The 17,293-nt window shown below is 46.1% G+C and overlaps 1 protein-coding gene across 8 annotated transcripts in view; it reads left to right on the forward strand.

The window, feature by feature from the left end:
• The window catches only part of Smarca2 (SWI/SNF related, matrix associated, actin dependent regulator of chromatin, subfamily a, member 2), a 173,249-nt gene that overhangs the window by 125,775 nt on the left and 30,181 nt on the right, over positions 1–17,293 (forward strand). The window lies entirely within an intron of this gene.

The following is a 17,293-nucleotide window of genomic DNA, read 5'->3' on the forward strand; positions in this document are numbered from 1 at the left end:
GTGACTACAGAGGCTCCTGGCGTTGAAGGAAAATGCTTTTTCTTTTTTTTTTCTTTTTTCTTTTTCTCTTTCTCTTTCTTTTTCTTTTTCTTTTTTGGAATGATGCCCTGTCTAGTTGGACCCCAATATCTTTATGATGTGATGGAGATGAGGCGAGTCGATAAGACAGGTATTGTCAGAGGCCATAAGATTTCAAAAATGAGCCTCTCAGGAGCAAAGACAGAACATCCATATTTTTTCCTTTCTCCCCATAAATCTGCTACCAGATGTGAGTATGCATTTCTAGAGGATCTTTGGGGTCCCCATGATCACATCTGCTTTCCATGAGGAGGACATTGGGAGTTTTCTTTTCACAAAGCCTGATCTAAATGAAAGGAAGTGCAAAACACTTCAGATTGATAACAGCGGGGCGGGATGATTGGTAAACCGTAAACCGTGGAATTTACTTTGGCATTTTGAAGGTGTTGTCATGCCAGCATGCACATCCAGACAGGATGGATCTCTGTACTTGGCCACTCAGTGCAGGCAGCCAAGGTGCCAAACTCTAGAGTATAGAAGGCAGACAGCTCCCTGAAGATTGTGTTCATAAAGTACCAGAAACACACACACACACACACACACACACACACACACATACATATACCCAAGAAAAACCCAAGAGGTTGGAGTTTCAAATAGCATATTTGGAATTCTGCTGAAATACATTAGAAACAATAATATCTCACGTGTATGAAGAGGTAGGCTGTAGACCCTTTGGGAGGGTTTGAAACATGGTAACATCTCTGTTTGGGTTGGACGAAGTCTGATCCACCCCAGATCAGAGACAGGCTGGGATCTCTTAGCTCTGTTTTGGCTGAGAACATCTGTGATTCTGGGAAATGTAATTTTCTCTAAAAATAATTTATTTCATTCTGGTAGGATTTCTTGGCGACTTCATCTACAGCATAACATGCCTAGAACTTTTTATATTTTTATATTTTATGTTCTGTTTGTTACCTTAAATAATCTCCTTAATTTTGTTTAAAGACTACAAGACTTAAAACAATTGACCTTTTACTTTTTTTAATGGCATTTGGGTTTTAAAATGAGGTCATCTGATTTACCGGGGCAGAATTTTCTAGCAAGCTGCATTTCCGTTTTTATACACAAGGGAGAGCTAAGGCCCTAGAAAATAGATGTAGGTTTCACCACATTCCATCTTTGGGTGGAAGGACTGAACTAATTAATGGCGTTAAGAGCTGTGAATTACTGGGCGGGGGTGGGGGGGTTGGGGGGAGGGAATATTTGACAGAAGTAAAGGAATTTTAATAACTTCCAACAGCTTTTATTTTATATGCACTGGCCAGATATCTATAACAGCCATTTAACCCCAGTATGTTCCCCTTTTGTTAGAATTCAGCAGGGTAAATTTAACAGAAGGAATAGTCCTCAGAGGGCTGGCAGAAATAAACAGTAAAGGTTGAGAGGCCGGACAGACTTGGGGCAAATGATTGCTTTTCTTCTTTCTTCTTTTCTCTTCTTTCTTTCTTTTTTTTTAAACAAACAAACAAACAAACAAAAAAACAAAAAAAAAAACAAAAAAACAAAACAACAAAAAAAAAAACCTCTTAATGGCTAGAATTTCTGGTCTTGAATTTTATTGTTAGAAATCAGGATTTAAGCTGGGCATAGTGGTGCACGCCTTTAATCCCAGCACTCGGGAGGCAGAGGCAGGCGGATTTCTGAGTTCGAGGCCAGCCTGGTCTACAAAGTGAGTTCCAGGACAGCCAGGGCTACATAGAGAAACCCTGTCTCGAAAAAAAAAAAAACAAGAAAGAAAGAAAGAAAGAAATCAGGATTTAGCTCTCAAATCAAACTCAGTCATCAAAAAGAACTGTGGAGAATTGCCCTGGCCTTACACATACAAAGAAGCAGCACGTTCATATTCTCTTGAGAAGAAGTTGGGGGGAGGGGGGAATTAATTTGTTTCTATGGGGAAAGAAAAAAAGTTTGGAGATGTCTTTTTTTTTTTTTTTTCCAAATCAAGATTTGGTGTTTAATCCTGTGTATTTATTTAGATATATATATATTTTTTTTAAAAAGCAATAAGGCAAGTTGACAGAAGATGAATGTTAGAGTCAGGCAGATGGCCAAGTTCGGTGCCAGCCTGGTCTATCTAGCAGGTTCCAAGCCAGTCAAGGCAATATAGAAAGACTCTGTCTCACAAAACAAAACAAAACAAAACAAAACAAAAAAAAACAAACAACCCAATAAATAGTCTTTATTGTTGGTAAGGGTTGGGGCATGCACTGTTTGGGGAGAATCAATCAGGGCACGGTGACTCCATTTTCTCTGGGTGGAATGAGAAAGCCACTACATAAGGCCACTTTCTCTGCAAGCTAAGGCTTAGTGGCAGAGAGCCCAAGCCTTGGGGTCAGCAGGGGGTCAACTCCGCCTCATGACCTGGTAGCCTTTGAACTTCTAGGAGCTTTCTTTGTTTTGTTTTGTAATTTAATTTAATTTTATTTTATAAAATGTTCCACAAGGAGGGAGTCTGTGTTTGAATGTATCTCACACAAGAACCAGGATCCTAAAATGGGAGAATAGACTTTTAAGAAAAAAAAAGACTCAACAGTTTCTGAGAAATCCCAAATGGGAAGTAGGAGAAGAAAATAGTTCTGTTGTGTGTCCTGAAGAGAAGGTTTGGGTTAACGGGGAGAAAGCTTAGGGTGGGGAGCTTAACCAGGAGGGCATGCCTACTTACTGACAATGTCACAGCTTCTGGCCACGGGCATCTTCCACTCAAGCCAACCGAAGTTCACCCAACAGTTAACTAGCTCTGGCTAGTTCTCACTGAGCAGCTTGCCAGCTTACCCTCACTCAGCCAATGATGATCTTGACTTCAGTTTTCACTTTAGCCCGTGCTTACAGAAAGAATGTAAGGGCTGGCAGCCATGGAGTGCGAGCCCAGGCCTGCTGCTACCCATGTGGTCTTTGAAAGGCTTTTCTCCAGTGTGAGGAGGGCAAGCAGTGTTGGCAGAAAAGGGCAGAAGAACCAGAACCTGCCTGTATTCCAGCCAGTTCTGGGACTTCTAGCCCACAGAACCATGCAAAATACACATGTACTGTTTGTGAGCCCTTGCTTGGGGTCTCCAAAGGCAAGCAGGGCCAGGACTGGGAAAGCCGCTGATTATAGGCACGGGCTTGTCATTCTGGGACCTGAGACTCCTGGGAGGTGCTGGCTGTCGGCCAGGACACAGGGAAGCCAGGGATGTGGCTTTAGTCCAAACCTGACACCCCAAGCATCAGGGTGGGAACATGTTGACAAAAGTCTTGGACCCCAGAGGCCTAAGAATCAGGAGTCTGGTACCCAGTAGCCAGCATCCACAAATTAAATGGCCAGAAAAGGAGAATCCCTCTTGCTTCCTGCCTCTTTTTCTTCCCTGGCCCCCAGGGGATTGGACCAAAAGTCACGTTGCTGGCTTTACTGATTAAAAAGGTTATCTTATTTCAGAAATACACAAACATTTTTGAATAGTGTATTCTCAGCCATGTGAGCATCCCTTAGAGTTGTCAAGTTGGCATGCCATCACATTAGTGAGGTGTCCTCACCCAGACCCCGCCACTGTCTCCCCTCGGCTGCCCCATCCCTAACCCTGGTACTTTGCATTGCAGTCCAAACTAAGATGTGGGTCATTTTCAGCTTTGATTTGAGGAACCTTTCATATCCACTGTCCAGAGGAAACCTCCAAAGTCACAGAAAGGTGTGCTTGCTTTACAGTTGACTGTGGTTTTTAATGATCCCATCCTCTGAGTACAGGAACAGGAACTGTAAGAAAGCAGATTCGACTCAGTGATCCTGTACGGACGACTGATGACGTTTTTGTAGACACATTTGGGTACGGGAAGAGTGCTGTTACTCTGCACAGTCACAGCTGGCCACATTTATTAATGCAATTAAGAGGCAGACTCGAGAGGCGCTCTTAGCGATGATATTGCACAGTTAGCCACTTGCAAGGGCTGGTAAAGAGTGGGTCTCCAAGCACACAAGAAGTGAGAATTAGCAGAGATGAGGACACACAGTGACATACTCCAACACGCTGTAAGGTCTCTAGCTGTTCGGGAAAGGAGCAGGTGTTCAGCAACATGCATTCTGCATAATGCCACCATGTTGGCGTCAGCCCTCTGGGGGTGATATATGTGTGGCTGCCTTTGGACTGGTAGGGGAGGGAAAAAGGCTGCTGCCTCTACGGGCCTCGTTTGTCTTCCTGCTGCTGTCAGGAGACTCCATCCTTCCCAACAGACAGCAACAGCTGGGCGTGTGTGTTACCTGTCAGCCCCGTTTGGCCTTGAGGGAAGGAGAAACACAGCCTCCACATTCACTGACAAACAGGAGCTCGAGTGCAGAGTAATGAGGACTGGAGCATATGACATGTTCAGATTCCTGACACTGTAGAGGGTGACTCTCTCTCTCTGTTCTAATTGCCCAGAGGATACAGAAGGAACCTTTCAGAAGGAATGTATACTCTGATCACGCTGCCTACAATCCCTCCCCCCACACACACACACAAACACACAAACACTCCACTATTGGGAAGTGGAACCCCCAAACACTTGTACCTGATCTGTAAGGCCGTGGCCTTCTGCTCCCTTGTTCTTGACTGGCCCATAGGACTATCCTCTGGTTCTTCACATCCCCTGTCCCAGATCTCTACTTCTCCTTGTCCAGAGGAGCTCCCTAGAGACCCTTCCTGGTCACCCTTGTTGAATGGTGCTTGTTACTGTCACTTGAGGTACACTGTGTTCAATGGCCCTGCCACTGCCAAAAGGATACCTTATTGTCCTCCCCCATCAGTCCTGAGCTCCGGGGACAGCCAGGGTCTCTACTAGTGTATCTCAGGGACTGGAGTAGCACCACCATCCTAGCGAAGACTCAGCAAGCGCGTGAATCAGTGGATGTGGTTACAGGCAGCAGGGAGACCTAGGAGAGGAGCTTTGACCGCAGCCCCTCATCCTTTCCACAAAGCCGGTGGAATGCTGTGCTTTCTTTGTGCTCATGCACATCAGGATGGGCATTGCCGGCATCTCTCCAGGAATGTCCCAGCGATCCATGCCCTTGTAAAGATTTGCTCCCCGAAAGAATCCTTTGACACGCAAGTGCCCCTGCACTTTTCGCAGATGTGAAGGCTCCAGTATCCTTCCAGGAAGTGTGGATGAGGACTGGTGCCAGGCGGTGGTGGCGCACACCTGTAATCCCAGCACTCGGGAGGCAGAGGCAGGTGGATTTCTGAGTTCGAGGCCAGCCTGGTCTACAAAGTGAGTTCCAGGACAGCCAGGGCTACAAAAACCCTGTCTCAAAAATAATAATAATAATAATAAATAAATAAAATGCATAGAAAGTTCAACTATTGCTTCCACCCAGCTCTGTCTCAGAAACCCTGCCAGGTTCAGCTTCCATGTCCTTCCCAGCAAGGGCTGGATTAAACCTCAACTGCCTTAAAATGGAAGACGCAAGGGACTGAACGAACCAGATGTCCCTCTTTTCATTCTGTTCAAGTGTCATGAATGAACGTGCAGATTTTGAGTGTGACACCATGATGCTCGGTGTATATATGGCTTCCTCCCCCCTCCTCATTAAGGGAAGAATTGTCAGGATGAAGGAAATCTGTGGTCCAGACCATGACATTTTGCTCTAGGCAAAGCTTGCTTGATTCTTGTCCGCACACTCCTGCTCAAATATAATATTGAAGTTCACTCACTGTGCTCAGAGCCCTATCACAGAAAATCACATTCTTAACATGTCATACTGGTTTTGGATTTTTTTTTTAAAGATTATCTTGCACTTGAACCTTGTAGGATCTTTTCACAACAACTTTTATTATTATTATTATTTTTAATTGAGCCTTGTGGAGACTTCCTCTACTCTGCCGCTGCTCCTGACGGCATAATAAGAGAATGTGGGTCAGACAGCTGGAAATCTCTTCTCCGCCTGCTAACTCAGTTTCCCTGTCTACACACTGGGGTCATAAAGTGGGACTAGGAGTAGACAGAGCCCCTCCATCCTGCCCTGTGATTCTTCAGCACTGCCTTTGGTGACCACAGAGGGGTGATTCAGTCTTGTCCTGGGCCACATCCAGTTCTATGACACTCAGCCCTTGGGGACTTAGGACCCAGACATGTTTCTTTGTTCCTCATCTTGACCATGTCGAGTTGACAAGGGTGCTCTGTTGTGACTGTGGGCTTTGTAACTGATCCTTTGGGTAGACGTCAGGAACATCCTGGTTATGAGATGCATGGCATTCACAAAGGTGAAACCAGTCTCGTGTTGTGATGGGCCATGATAGGTAAGGTGCCAGCATGAGAGAATAGTGAAGGTAGCAGCTACTGCCACATGGGCCGCTCCTTACAGGGAGTTGAGACTTTTATCAGTTTTGCACAGACCCAGAACTGGGATTGTCAAGAAACGGCCCACCTAGCCCCATTTACAATCCTTGGCTCACTACTGCCTGTTAGAGTAGACCAGCTTTTAAATAGATATATTGTGTTCATCAAGAACATCAAGGTGTCCCCCAGATTACCAAGATCAAATCCGTTTGCATTCACTTTAAAAATTAGTCAGTACTTTAGTGTCATGTTACAGATGGCCATGATAGTCACAGATTTCACATCCTCAGAATCAAGCAATCACACATCAAAATGTTATTTTTTTTAAAGAAAAGAAGTCTGTATTGAACATATACTAAAATATATATGTGTCATTATTCCCTAAGTAATGTGGCATAACCATCATTGGCATGGCATTTGTATCACATTAGGGAATATAAGTAAGGAGATGATCTAGAGATGATTTTGGGCTCTGAGAGGGTATGCCTAGGTTATGCATAAATACTATGCCATTTCCTGTAAGAGACTTGAGCAAGACCCCATCATTAAAAACAAAACAAGAAGCAAAGTACAGAAGAGTGCAAGAAAGAGAACGGCATGACCTAGAACCTCACCGACTTTTGTGAATGTTCCAGAAAGAGCCAAGGGAGAATCCTATAAAAAGGCCATTGGGGCGGCATTTTGCATTCCAGGTTACTATCAACCTCTTATAAATCTCCACACTTGGCTCCAGCCAGCTCCGTCTGAGATGCCCATCAGGCCTCAGCCTGTTGGTGGCATGGACCCGAAGAAAGCCTGTTTTACAGGCACGTGGTCTAGCGGGCTGCCTTCTGTATTTAGGGGCGCTGAAGGATGTAGAATGGCATGCCTTTCCACACTGGAAGAATGACTTTTCTTCCTGCCCCTGAGCAGGGCAATGGTATCTCACAGGGTGTCTGTCCTCCTTTCAAAATTTTTGGTTTTTTGGGTTTTTTTTTTTTTCCCTTTTCCTCTTGGAAGACAGAGCTAGAAGCAAGTGAGACACAGGTGGTAGTGAAAATCTTGGAGGGATCATCCTAGAGATTGTCAAGTCAGCCTCCTGCGGTGACCATGGTGACCGTGAGACCTCTCCAGACTGCTCATTGGGCCACAATTACACAGACGCTGCTTGGTCGACTTCTTTCTGCCAAGTCGCTGGGCGTTTTATGTGTGTGGGTCAGTGTCTCCATCCTAGTTTGCTTTTGTCTCTGGGGAAGCTGAGCCCTTGCCTGCCCTCCACTGTACCTTGCTCAGTCATGACACAGTCACTGCTCTGCCTTTGAGCTGAGGGCTTCATTGCTTCTCAGCTCAGAGAGGGCAACATCACCTGTATGGGCAGATTTTTTTTTTTTTTTTAATGTTTGACCCTTAAAGCTAAAACAAGCCAGAAGACTGTATGAGTACCTGTTAAAATAACGGGAGTAAGAGGAGATAGGTTGCAATAGAACATGTTGCAGTGGGGTAAAGGAAAACCATCTGTTCCTCTCTTTATCTGACTTATCTGGCTCATCTGGCTTATCTGCCTTGTTTTAGTTCATCATGCAATGTATGGCCTTTGAATTAATCACCGAAGCCTGATGGTAAAATGTGGTTCCTTGGGAAGTCCTTGTTGCAGAGGAGGCAGAGGAGTCAATAAAGACTTATTTTATTTCAGGGAGACAGCGAGCAGAAGAGTAAAGACTTACTTTAATTCAGTGTGGCAGTGAGCGAGGTGTTGATCTTAGTGCTGGTAGAAGCTAATTGGATTAAAATGACTCTTTACAAAGTTTTTCCCTGGAGCTGAAGAGATGGCTCCGAGGTTAAGGGAACTGGCTGCTCTTCCAGAGGTCCTGAGTTCAATTCCCAATAATGGCATGGTGGCTCACGACCCTCTGTAATGGGATCTGATGCCCTTTCTGTCTGATTCCCTCTTCTGTCATGCAGGCATAAATGCAAGAGGAACACTCATACACATAAAATACACAAAGAAATCCCTTTTTCAAAAAGTTTTTCCTGGTAAGAGATTCAGCCAGGCTTTCAAAAGAAAATAAACTATCTACCAATAGAATTAAACCAATGCAATGAACTTGCTTATGTCTGAAAGCATTGTGGGAGGAGGGGCCATGCCGCATAGCGAGAAGACGGTATTTTAACCCTTGAGAGGTGTGTATGATCTGGATAGCAAAGAGAGATCTAGAGACGAATTCCAGGCTCACAGAAGCCCATGGAGGCTTAGAAAGATGCGACTCCTTGGCTGTGATCCCGTTTGTTGGAAGCAGGGTTTTTATGAGGACAAGTAGAGAGGGAGAGATAGGGATGGGAGCAGCCCCAAAGCTCTGCTCAACCAAAGAATATGAGTTTTTCTCCTGGTCTGCAGGAAGAATTCAAAGGCCAAGCATGTTTTAGATGGGAGAATGGATGGATGTACCCACCCTCCTAGGCAGAGACAGAACTGTTTGCAATGTCAACACAGATTTATTAAAAGTAGGGAATTGAGAATTAGTCACCTACTCAAAATGGAGGCCATTTTACAGAGCAAAGATGACACAGAGGAAAGGTCCCTGGATCATGTCAGAGGCGACCTATAGGATGGCTGATGAGATAGAGAAGCCTCTAAGCTAGATAGTGGAGGGCATGATACTCCCTTGGGTGGGTCAGAAAGACTGGCAGCGTAGGATGCAGAGAGGCGAAGGAACAGTGTGGGGGAAAGCAAAATTAGAAAGGGTTAGAGGAGCCAGGTGGTGGTGGCGGCGCACACATGCCTTTAATCCCAGCACTTGGGAGGCAGAGGCAGGCAGATTTCTGAGTTCGAGGTCTTGAAAAAACCAGAAACCAGAGAGAGAGAGAGAGAGAGAGAGACAGAGAGACAGACAGAGAGAGAGAGACAGAGAGAAAAAGGGTTAGAGGAGGCCAATGTGGGAACCCCGAGCATTTTGAGCAACTTTTGGAAAAACAAAACAAAACAAAACAAAACCTGTGACCTTCCAAGAATACTGTGTTTTCAGAAGGTCAACTCATCAGTAACTGGACTGGAAGTCTAACAGTGAAGGGAATGTAGTCAGCCATCAGCAGTGTTGTGAGGAGACGGAAAACCTCGTGTTTCTGACTTAGCAGTTGAGATAGCTACAACAAACACATTGCATACAATGTGCACAGGTACAGGAGTTTAGGCAGGCACCCTCAGGGAGAGTAGAGCTCTCAAAGGTAGGAGTGAGTACAGCCTGCCATGGGAAGACGCTGGATTTGGGTTCCTGTCACTTGAAGAATATTCACACTACAGACTACTGTCACAAAATACCTCAAGCTGTGCATGTTATAAATAATAGCTATTTTTCATAGCTCTAGAGGCTATAAGAACCCTCTTAAGGTCCCAGCAGATACTGTTGGATGGTTCTGCCTGCTGTTCACGGGTGGCTCCTTGTGTATGCTCTTTTGGTAGATGGGACCAGGGAGCACAGTAGAGCCTGTTCCTAAGGACACTAATCTAGCCACAGAGCCTCTGCTTTCATGAACTAACAGGCTCCCAGTTGCCACACCTTCTACCCTGGCTCGGGGTGGGTGGGATTCCAACATATGACTTCTGAGGGTGCATCCATCCAGACCATGGAGAAAACAATGGCATCTGAGATTGGGTAAGCTCAAGGCTCTGGGTTGGAGGCATATGGGCTTGGGCTTGATAAGCTCACCAGAGGAGAGGACCAGAAGCAGGGCAGAAGAAGGTGGAACAAGACTGAGGGCCTGGCAAAGAGAACGTGCCCCATACCTGTTCAGAGAGGAAAAGGAGACTGGAGATGGAGCTCAGTGGCAGCCGCTTAGTGTGCATCAAGCCCTAGATTTAATCCTTAACTTTGGGACTCAGTGGTGTGATATCCAGGTATGAAGTCTTATGGTAACATAAAAAGGAAAAGGACTACTCGGCAAAAAGAGCAGGCAGGATAAGGTGGCCCCTTGTTCTCAAACGCACAAAGGCGTCTTCATAACTGCTCAGTAAGAACCAGTGGTACACTGGTCGGAGCAAGCCGCTAGGGAGGTGAGAAGAGACAGATGAGCGAGGCCCCACAGGACATCACAGATGGACCGATGTGATAAAGGGCTTTAGCTGGAAACTCAGGTGCATCCAATTGCCATGCTGTTCTGATGGAGGCTTCAGTCCCACTCGGGTCTCCTGACCAGAACACTCTGCAGTCTTTCCTGCAGAAATAACAGCCGCCGTGTCTTACTGAGGACTCCCACTTTGGGTCTTTGCAGAGCAAGTGAGAAACTGACCCTAACAAAGCATGCTGAGTACAGACTCATCCCAAATTATAGCAGTTACACATTGCCCGATCCAGTGGCCAGATTGTCTTTTTTTTTTTTTTTTTTTTAAAGAAGTACACCTCTTTTGGAATCTTTGAGTGTGTGTTCACCAGTTTAGAAATGAGAATCTTAGAGTTTTTTTTAATTATTATTATTCGTTATTGTTACATGTATGTACGATGTATGGGGAAGGGTGAATATGTGCCATGACCTGTGTTGCTTCTCTCTTCCTGTCTTCATGTGGGATCTCGAATAGAACTCAGGTCACCCGACCTGGAGGCAGGCACTTTTATCTGCCGAGCTAGCTATCTTGCCAGCCCAAGAACCTATTTCCTTCTTCAATCACATCTCATTAACTTACGTAACACCAAAAAGAATCCTGCTGTTTCATGTCGGCACTTTGGGGAACACAGAAAGTGTCTGTGGACCAAGTCAGAGAGACACTGGCAGGAAGGTGTCTGCTGGGACAGCATCCTCAGAGGTCAGTGCACAGGCTCTTGCCTTCAGAATCGCTGAAGCTCAGGTGTGCTCCCTTAAAATTGTAGATGCCCCATTTCTGAATTGTGTTCCAGAGATGGGATATCTAGAGATGCGGCCACATGTGCCCCTGCTGAGAGAGATGGCGGCCACGTGTGCCCCTGCTGAGCCGGTCCCCATGTCTGTCTTCTGTGAAACAGTTGACTTTGTCTTTGAGGGCCTTGTCCAGAACTTCACTCTTCCCACCTTGACTTCAATTGAAGGTTCCTAATCAAACCTGCCAGGTAGCCCTGCTGAGGGTTAGAGTACCAACAAGGAGCAGAGTCCATGCAAGGCTCCTCCAGGGTCATTCATGCATTTCTTAGCAAGACCTAGTCATATTTAACGCTACCTCTTATTTCTCTGTGCCTCAGAATTACACATTGACTTGAAAGTTTACTAGAAAGCGGCTGTGGTTTGCAATATACATATGGCTCTCAGCTCATCAAGACCCAAAGTATATTGCTTTATTAAGATAATATTGCTGAATATACTGAGTAAGAAGTGTGTGATCTCATAGTCTTTCTTGACCTGTTCCTCCAGTAACATATCAATAGGTATGTATGTGTATATATGTGTATGTATATACCTGTGTGTGCATATGAATATGCTTCCATGTAGTTATAGCCTAACTAACTGCATGGCTTTTATGTGAGGAATATAACCAGCTCCTCCCCTTAACTCTCTGTTCTTTGAACCCCGTTGTTCTCTATTTATTCATATTTTCTAGGCATTCATCTCTCTGGCCTGGGTGCAGTCGCATCCAGCTTCTCCTCCTATGGCAGCTGGATATATTCTCTGACAGCTGCAGCATCCAGCCTCTCTTACTCATGTTATTTAGAAACTCTCAGGGCACTTTAGGTGAGACAAAGACAAGGAGAAGTTGCCTGGCCTAAGACATGGCTGCTCAGGCATCAGGTGGAGAGTACGGACCAGTTTCCCTCCCATTAAAGGACAGCCTGAAGGACAAAGACTTTCATCACTGACTCAGAAGGATACATACACACATGATGTGCACCTGTAGGTACATATTTCCATCACTAGGGTACAATTAAGCACTACATCCCAACTATACCTTTCAGTTGCCACATTGCATTAGTTATTTATGACAGCATACCACAGACTATAGTGTAAACAACCATAGGGATTTCTCACAGTTCTGGAGGCTGAGCATGTCACATCAAGGTGTGGCTGGCGTCTTTGGTTTCTGCTGAGCCCCTCTCCATCTTGGAGGTGCCCATCTGCTTTCCCAGGACTGTCCTGAGTGTGCCTGTGTACCGCAGTCATATGAAATCAGAGCCTGTTTACAAGGACTCACTTTATGCTTTTTGTCTTTATTATCTCTCTAAAGGTCCCATCTCCAAGTGCAGTCCCATTCTGAGGTGTTGGAGATCAGGACCCCAGTGGGTGAATCTTAGACCAAAACACCATGGGTATAGCACTTAGGAATTGTACATAAAGGTCAGATGGTGCTGTCAGCCTTTCAACTGTAATTCTTAAGTGTTCAGTGCCTGGACTCATTACTCCTTTCAAAAACTGCTGCTGATCTGTCTGCCAGTTTCTCCCTGGCCCTTGGCACCTGGCTAGGCATGAAATGATTTTTGTCTCCCCCTTGTCTCCCAGTCATAAACCTGTGTGATATTTTACCAGTATAGATCATCAGAAGAGAGGGTTGGGCACGAAAGGTGAAAAGTGCAGTGTAGAAACAAAAGTTATTCAGAAACGTCCAGTGGCTGTGTTGGGGGATTTGAGCTGGCAACGGCATACTGAAGCTTGCAGGAGTCCTGGGACCATGTGGAAGTACTACACAGCCCATCTAGAAATAGACTGATTTCTGTAAAAATCACAGCAAAGACATTGAAACATTAATCCCTTTTCCACTTGCACACTAGCAACAGGAAGTTACTGAAACTGAGCATTCTACTTTAGATGGAAGACCATAGTGCTAATAACTCTCAGACAGTTTGATATTCGAGCAAAAGTACGGAAGTTCGTTGCTTTCCTGAAGGAACATCTTAATGACAAAGATTATAGAAGAACCTCTTCTGAGTTGGGGAAAGGGGACATATGAGTAAAACACACTGGACACATTCCCCAAAGACCTCATACAAATCCACAAGGACAATGGAAAGAGCCTCACTGGCTCTGTGTGTCCTCAGCTTCATCGGGTTGAGGCCAGGGCTTTCCTGTCTCACATGGCCTCAGACACATTGATGTCATCTCGTGGATCCTCGTGTGTGCATCCTCCTCCCTCCTCCATGGGCTATTCACGGGCACTGCTTGCGTCTGCTTCAAGCAGAGCGAGTGTTCCATTCTTAGCACGGGCTCCTTACTTTAGTGCTTTCGTCTACATTGGGTGAACATATACACCAGAGAGTTTGCCATGTAGTAACAAACGTGCCCCTGGATCAGGGTTCAGTAACTCATGGTCCAGCCCGACCCAGAAGAGCCTGGAAGAGATGGTTTGGCTCAAGCCTTGCATTCCTGAAGGTGCCTTGGTGTACCTTCCTTGATGTGATCTCCACGTGTGCTCACCATCTTAATCTTGTACCTCTCCCGGAGGTGTTATCGATGACTTCACACCAAAAGCCTGTTACTCCATTTTGGTATTTTCTCAAAGTAGAGATATCCCTGGCCTTCCTGCAGGAACTTGCCCAAGGGAAAAAATAAGCAGAGGTCTTGGCAATGTGTGAGTCAGGAGTGGCTGGACAGGTGGTCTCGGAATAAGAAAGTTGAACCATATTCCTTGTCCCTGCCCATACCTTCTCTAAGGCTCTCTCAGAGTGACAGATGCTCTCTTTACTTGTGCTCATGTGATTTGGAGCCCAGCATGTGAGCAGCTGTAAGTGCCAAGGTCTTGGTGGTAGTGGTGTGTGCGTGTGTGTATGTATGTGCTTGGTGGGGACCTCTTGGCCAGAAGTTTTGGAAGCTCCTATCTACTAAAGGTTATTCTGAGTAGAGTATTGAGCTTTGTACTGGCTGGGTTTGTGTGTCAACTTGACACGAGCTGGAGTTATCACAGAGAAAGGATCCTCCCTTGAGGAAATGCCTCCAGGAGATCCAGCTGTAAGGCATTTGCTCTATTAGTGACCAAGGGTGGGAGGGCCCATTGTGGGTGGTGCCATCCCTAGGCTGGTAGTCCTAGGTTCTATAAGAAAGCAAGTTGAGCAAGCCAAGGGAAGCGAGCCAGTAAGTAACATTCCACCATGGCCTCTGCGTCAGCGCCTGCTTCCAGACCTGCTTGAGTTCCAGTCCTGACTTCCTTTGGTGATGAACAGCATTGTGGAAGTGTAAGCTGAATAAACCCTTTCCTCCCAAAGTTGCTTCTTGGTCATGATGTTTGTGCAGGAATAGAAAGCCTGACTAAGACAAGCTTCAGACTGCTCAAAGGTGGGGTGGAGGGTGGGAACTTGAAACGGGCCTTGGTGTGTAGGGTATTCTTGAACTTGGGATCAGCCTCCTAGATTCTTGAGATTACAAGTGTGTACCTCCATACCTGGCACGCGAATAGCTCTTAGAGGCTTGAAATAACTTTGCCTCTCCCTATACTAATTTTCCTGCTTTAAATTCCACATCGAAAGGATGTACTTAATATGCCTCAGCTCTGTTTGTTCCACCCCTTCCCCCCACCTACCCAGTCCCACCCGGCTCTTTAAATGGCTCCCTAGGCCACCAGAGCCAAGGAAGCACCTGGGTTCATTTTGCAAAACTTACTTTACCTGTAATGCGTTAAGCCAAGGTTGCTCGCTTCCCAACTAGGTCTATCTAGGCCAGCACTGTATGTTTACGTTCAGGGAGAATGGCAAGTGCACTTGACTCTCAAGAGAGCAAATACTTGAAATAAGTGAATGAAGGTGCGGTGGTACACACACGCCTTTAATCCCAGCATGTGGGAGACAGAGGCAGGCAGATCTATGTGAATTTGAGGCCAGCCTGGTCTACAAAGCAAGTCCAGGACAGGCAGGGCTGGTTACACTGAGAAACCCTGTCTCTCAGCTCTCAGCGCGGGGGGGGGGGGGGGGGGGAGGAGGAGGAGGAGGAAGAAAATAATAAGTGGATGGTTACATGTCTATATTCCCAGCATTTTGGAACCTGAGGCAGGAGGATTTCTAGTTCAAGATCAGCTTGTTCAAGACCAGCTTGGGCTACATGTCCAGACCCCATCTTCAAATGAAGTAAATGGGGGTCAGCCTATTGGGTGAATATATCAATATTTTGCTGTTCCATCATTTGGGTGGAGATCCTATCCCATGAGCTCCCCAGCCTTCAGATTAACCCGTCTCCTAACTATGGGAGGCATTTGTTAGCAAACAGACCATTTGAGAACAGGCATGTTCTCTATGTGGGTAACTTCTTACACCAGGGCATTTCCTTAGTAACAGTGGATGGGGGAACCTGTGAGGATTCCTGAGGGAGCTTGTAGTCATTGGGCAGGACAAGACTGAGCGTGCCACCTGTTGGAACCCTGAAAGGCAAACTGCCAAAAATGTCCTGGCGTTATATGCTCTGTGCCGAGCCAGTGGCCGCGTGTACGGACCTGCCGTATATGGACCTGCCGTTTTTGAGATTCTTCTCCTCATTTATAGAGGATTCAGGGTCTGGCTTTCTAAAGACGCTTGTTTTAGTAAGGATACATACAGAATATTTGGTTCTCATCACTTAAAGTGCACATATCGGTAAAATGAAGTACATTAAAAATCTTACGCAGCTGTCACATCAGAGCTCCTAGATCTGCAACCTAGTTGACCACTGAGCTCCTGTCCTGTGAGTGGCACCTTGCAGTTTTTGGTCACCCCCCACACCCCATGTTTGGAGGTTTTATGTACACCTTTCTTAATACTTTGCTTTTGGAGACTGTAATAATCGAAACTGTAGCCATTGTCCCAAGTCCTGGGTCTGGAGTTCTGCCCCTGCCCTCCCCACCCTGGGACTAAAGGGCCTGGCAGCAGTTTGCTGTTACTTTTTGAGATTGCTATTATAAGAGCACGCCTCACAGTGGAACTACAAACTCATAAGAATGCTGTGATTTGGTTGTTAGTGTTACTCTTCCGGTTTGGGGATCATGTCTGTGTTCTTGGTGTTTAGGGTCTCAGCGGAAGGAGACCTAGCCTTTTAGGACATTACCCTTTGGAGATGTGAGATTTCCCCCAGAAAGCACCAGGTTGTTTGTAGTTTTTATTCACATCCTTTCTTTAACACTTAGCCTGATGGACACACACACACATACACAGTCTCTCTGCCTGTGTATGTCTCTGTGTCTCTGAATGCCTTCCTCCCTCCTCCCCTCCCCCCTCCCCCGTCTCTCTCTCTCTCTGTCTCCCCCCACACACCTCCCAATTAGAGACCCTAAAGGAAAAGCCTCTCCCATCACCACCTAGAGGGAAAAGAAAGAAATCTGTCAGGGAAGACATACTACAAATACCAGGTGTACTATCAGAATATGCTTGGTTTGTTTGTTTTTCTTTTTCCTCTATTTACCATCTATAGTCTAGTGATCTCCAGAATTCCTGCTTTACGTGTTTCCTAGAGATGGTTTGGGCCATAGTGAGAGGGCCCTATCACACTGCCGGGTGCTTCAGCGAGGAGGCAAGGGTGGGAACAATGGGCAGAGTGGCTTTTTGTTCTCCCGCCGCTGTTTACCTATTCACAATCCTGAAGCTGCTCCGCTGTGATGGGGGATGTCACGTGTAACTCCACCCCCGCCCCCACATCCCCCACCCCCTGGCTGAGAAGGAGCATAATGCCGGCTTTCGAGACCTTCCCTCATTCAGTGAAAGATGTAGTTGGCGTGTGTCTGGATGACAGAGAGGCACGGTGGAAGCCAGCACGTGTGGCTGATTATCGGGGCTACCATGTGCTTTACAAGCTCCGGTGTCTGCTCCGGAGCTGGTCCCTGCATGGCCGCCTCCCGGCCGTCCTTGTCAGCACCGCTACTTTCTTAAGAATCATTGGAGAGCAAGCCTGTCCCTCCCTCGCCTGTGCGTGCACATCCTGTTTCGTGAAAACGTATTTTTCTTTTAAGCAAAATTGAAAGAAAGAAAGGAGAGCGAGAAAGGAAGAGGGTGGGGGGAAGAAGGTTGCCATCCAGTGGAGGAAGGAGTAATTTCTAGCTTCATTCAAG

This window comes from Mus musculus, chromosome 19, assembly GCF_000001635.26.
Source record: "Mus musculus strain C57BL/6J chromosome 19, GRCm38.p6 C57BL/6J".
Classification (NCBI taxonomy): domain Eukaryota; kingdom Metazoa; phylum Chordata; class Mammalia; order Rodentia; family Muridae; genus Mus; species Mus musculus.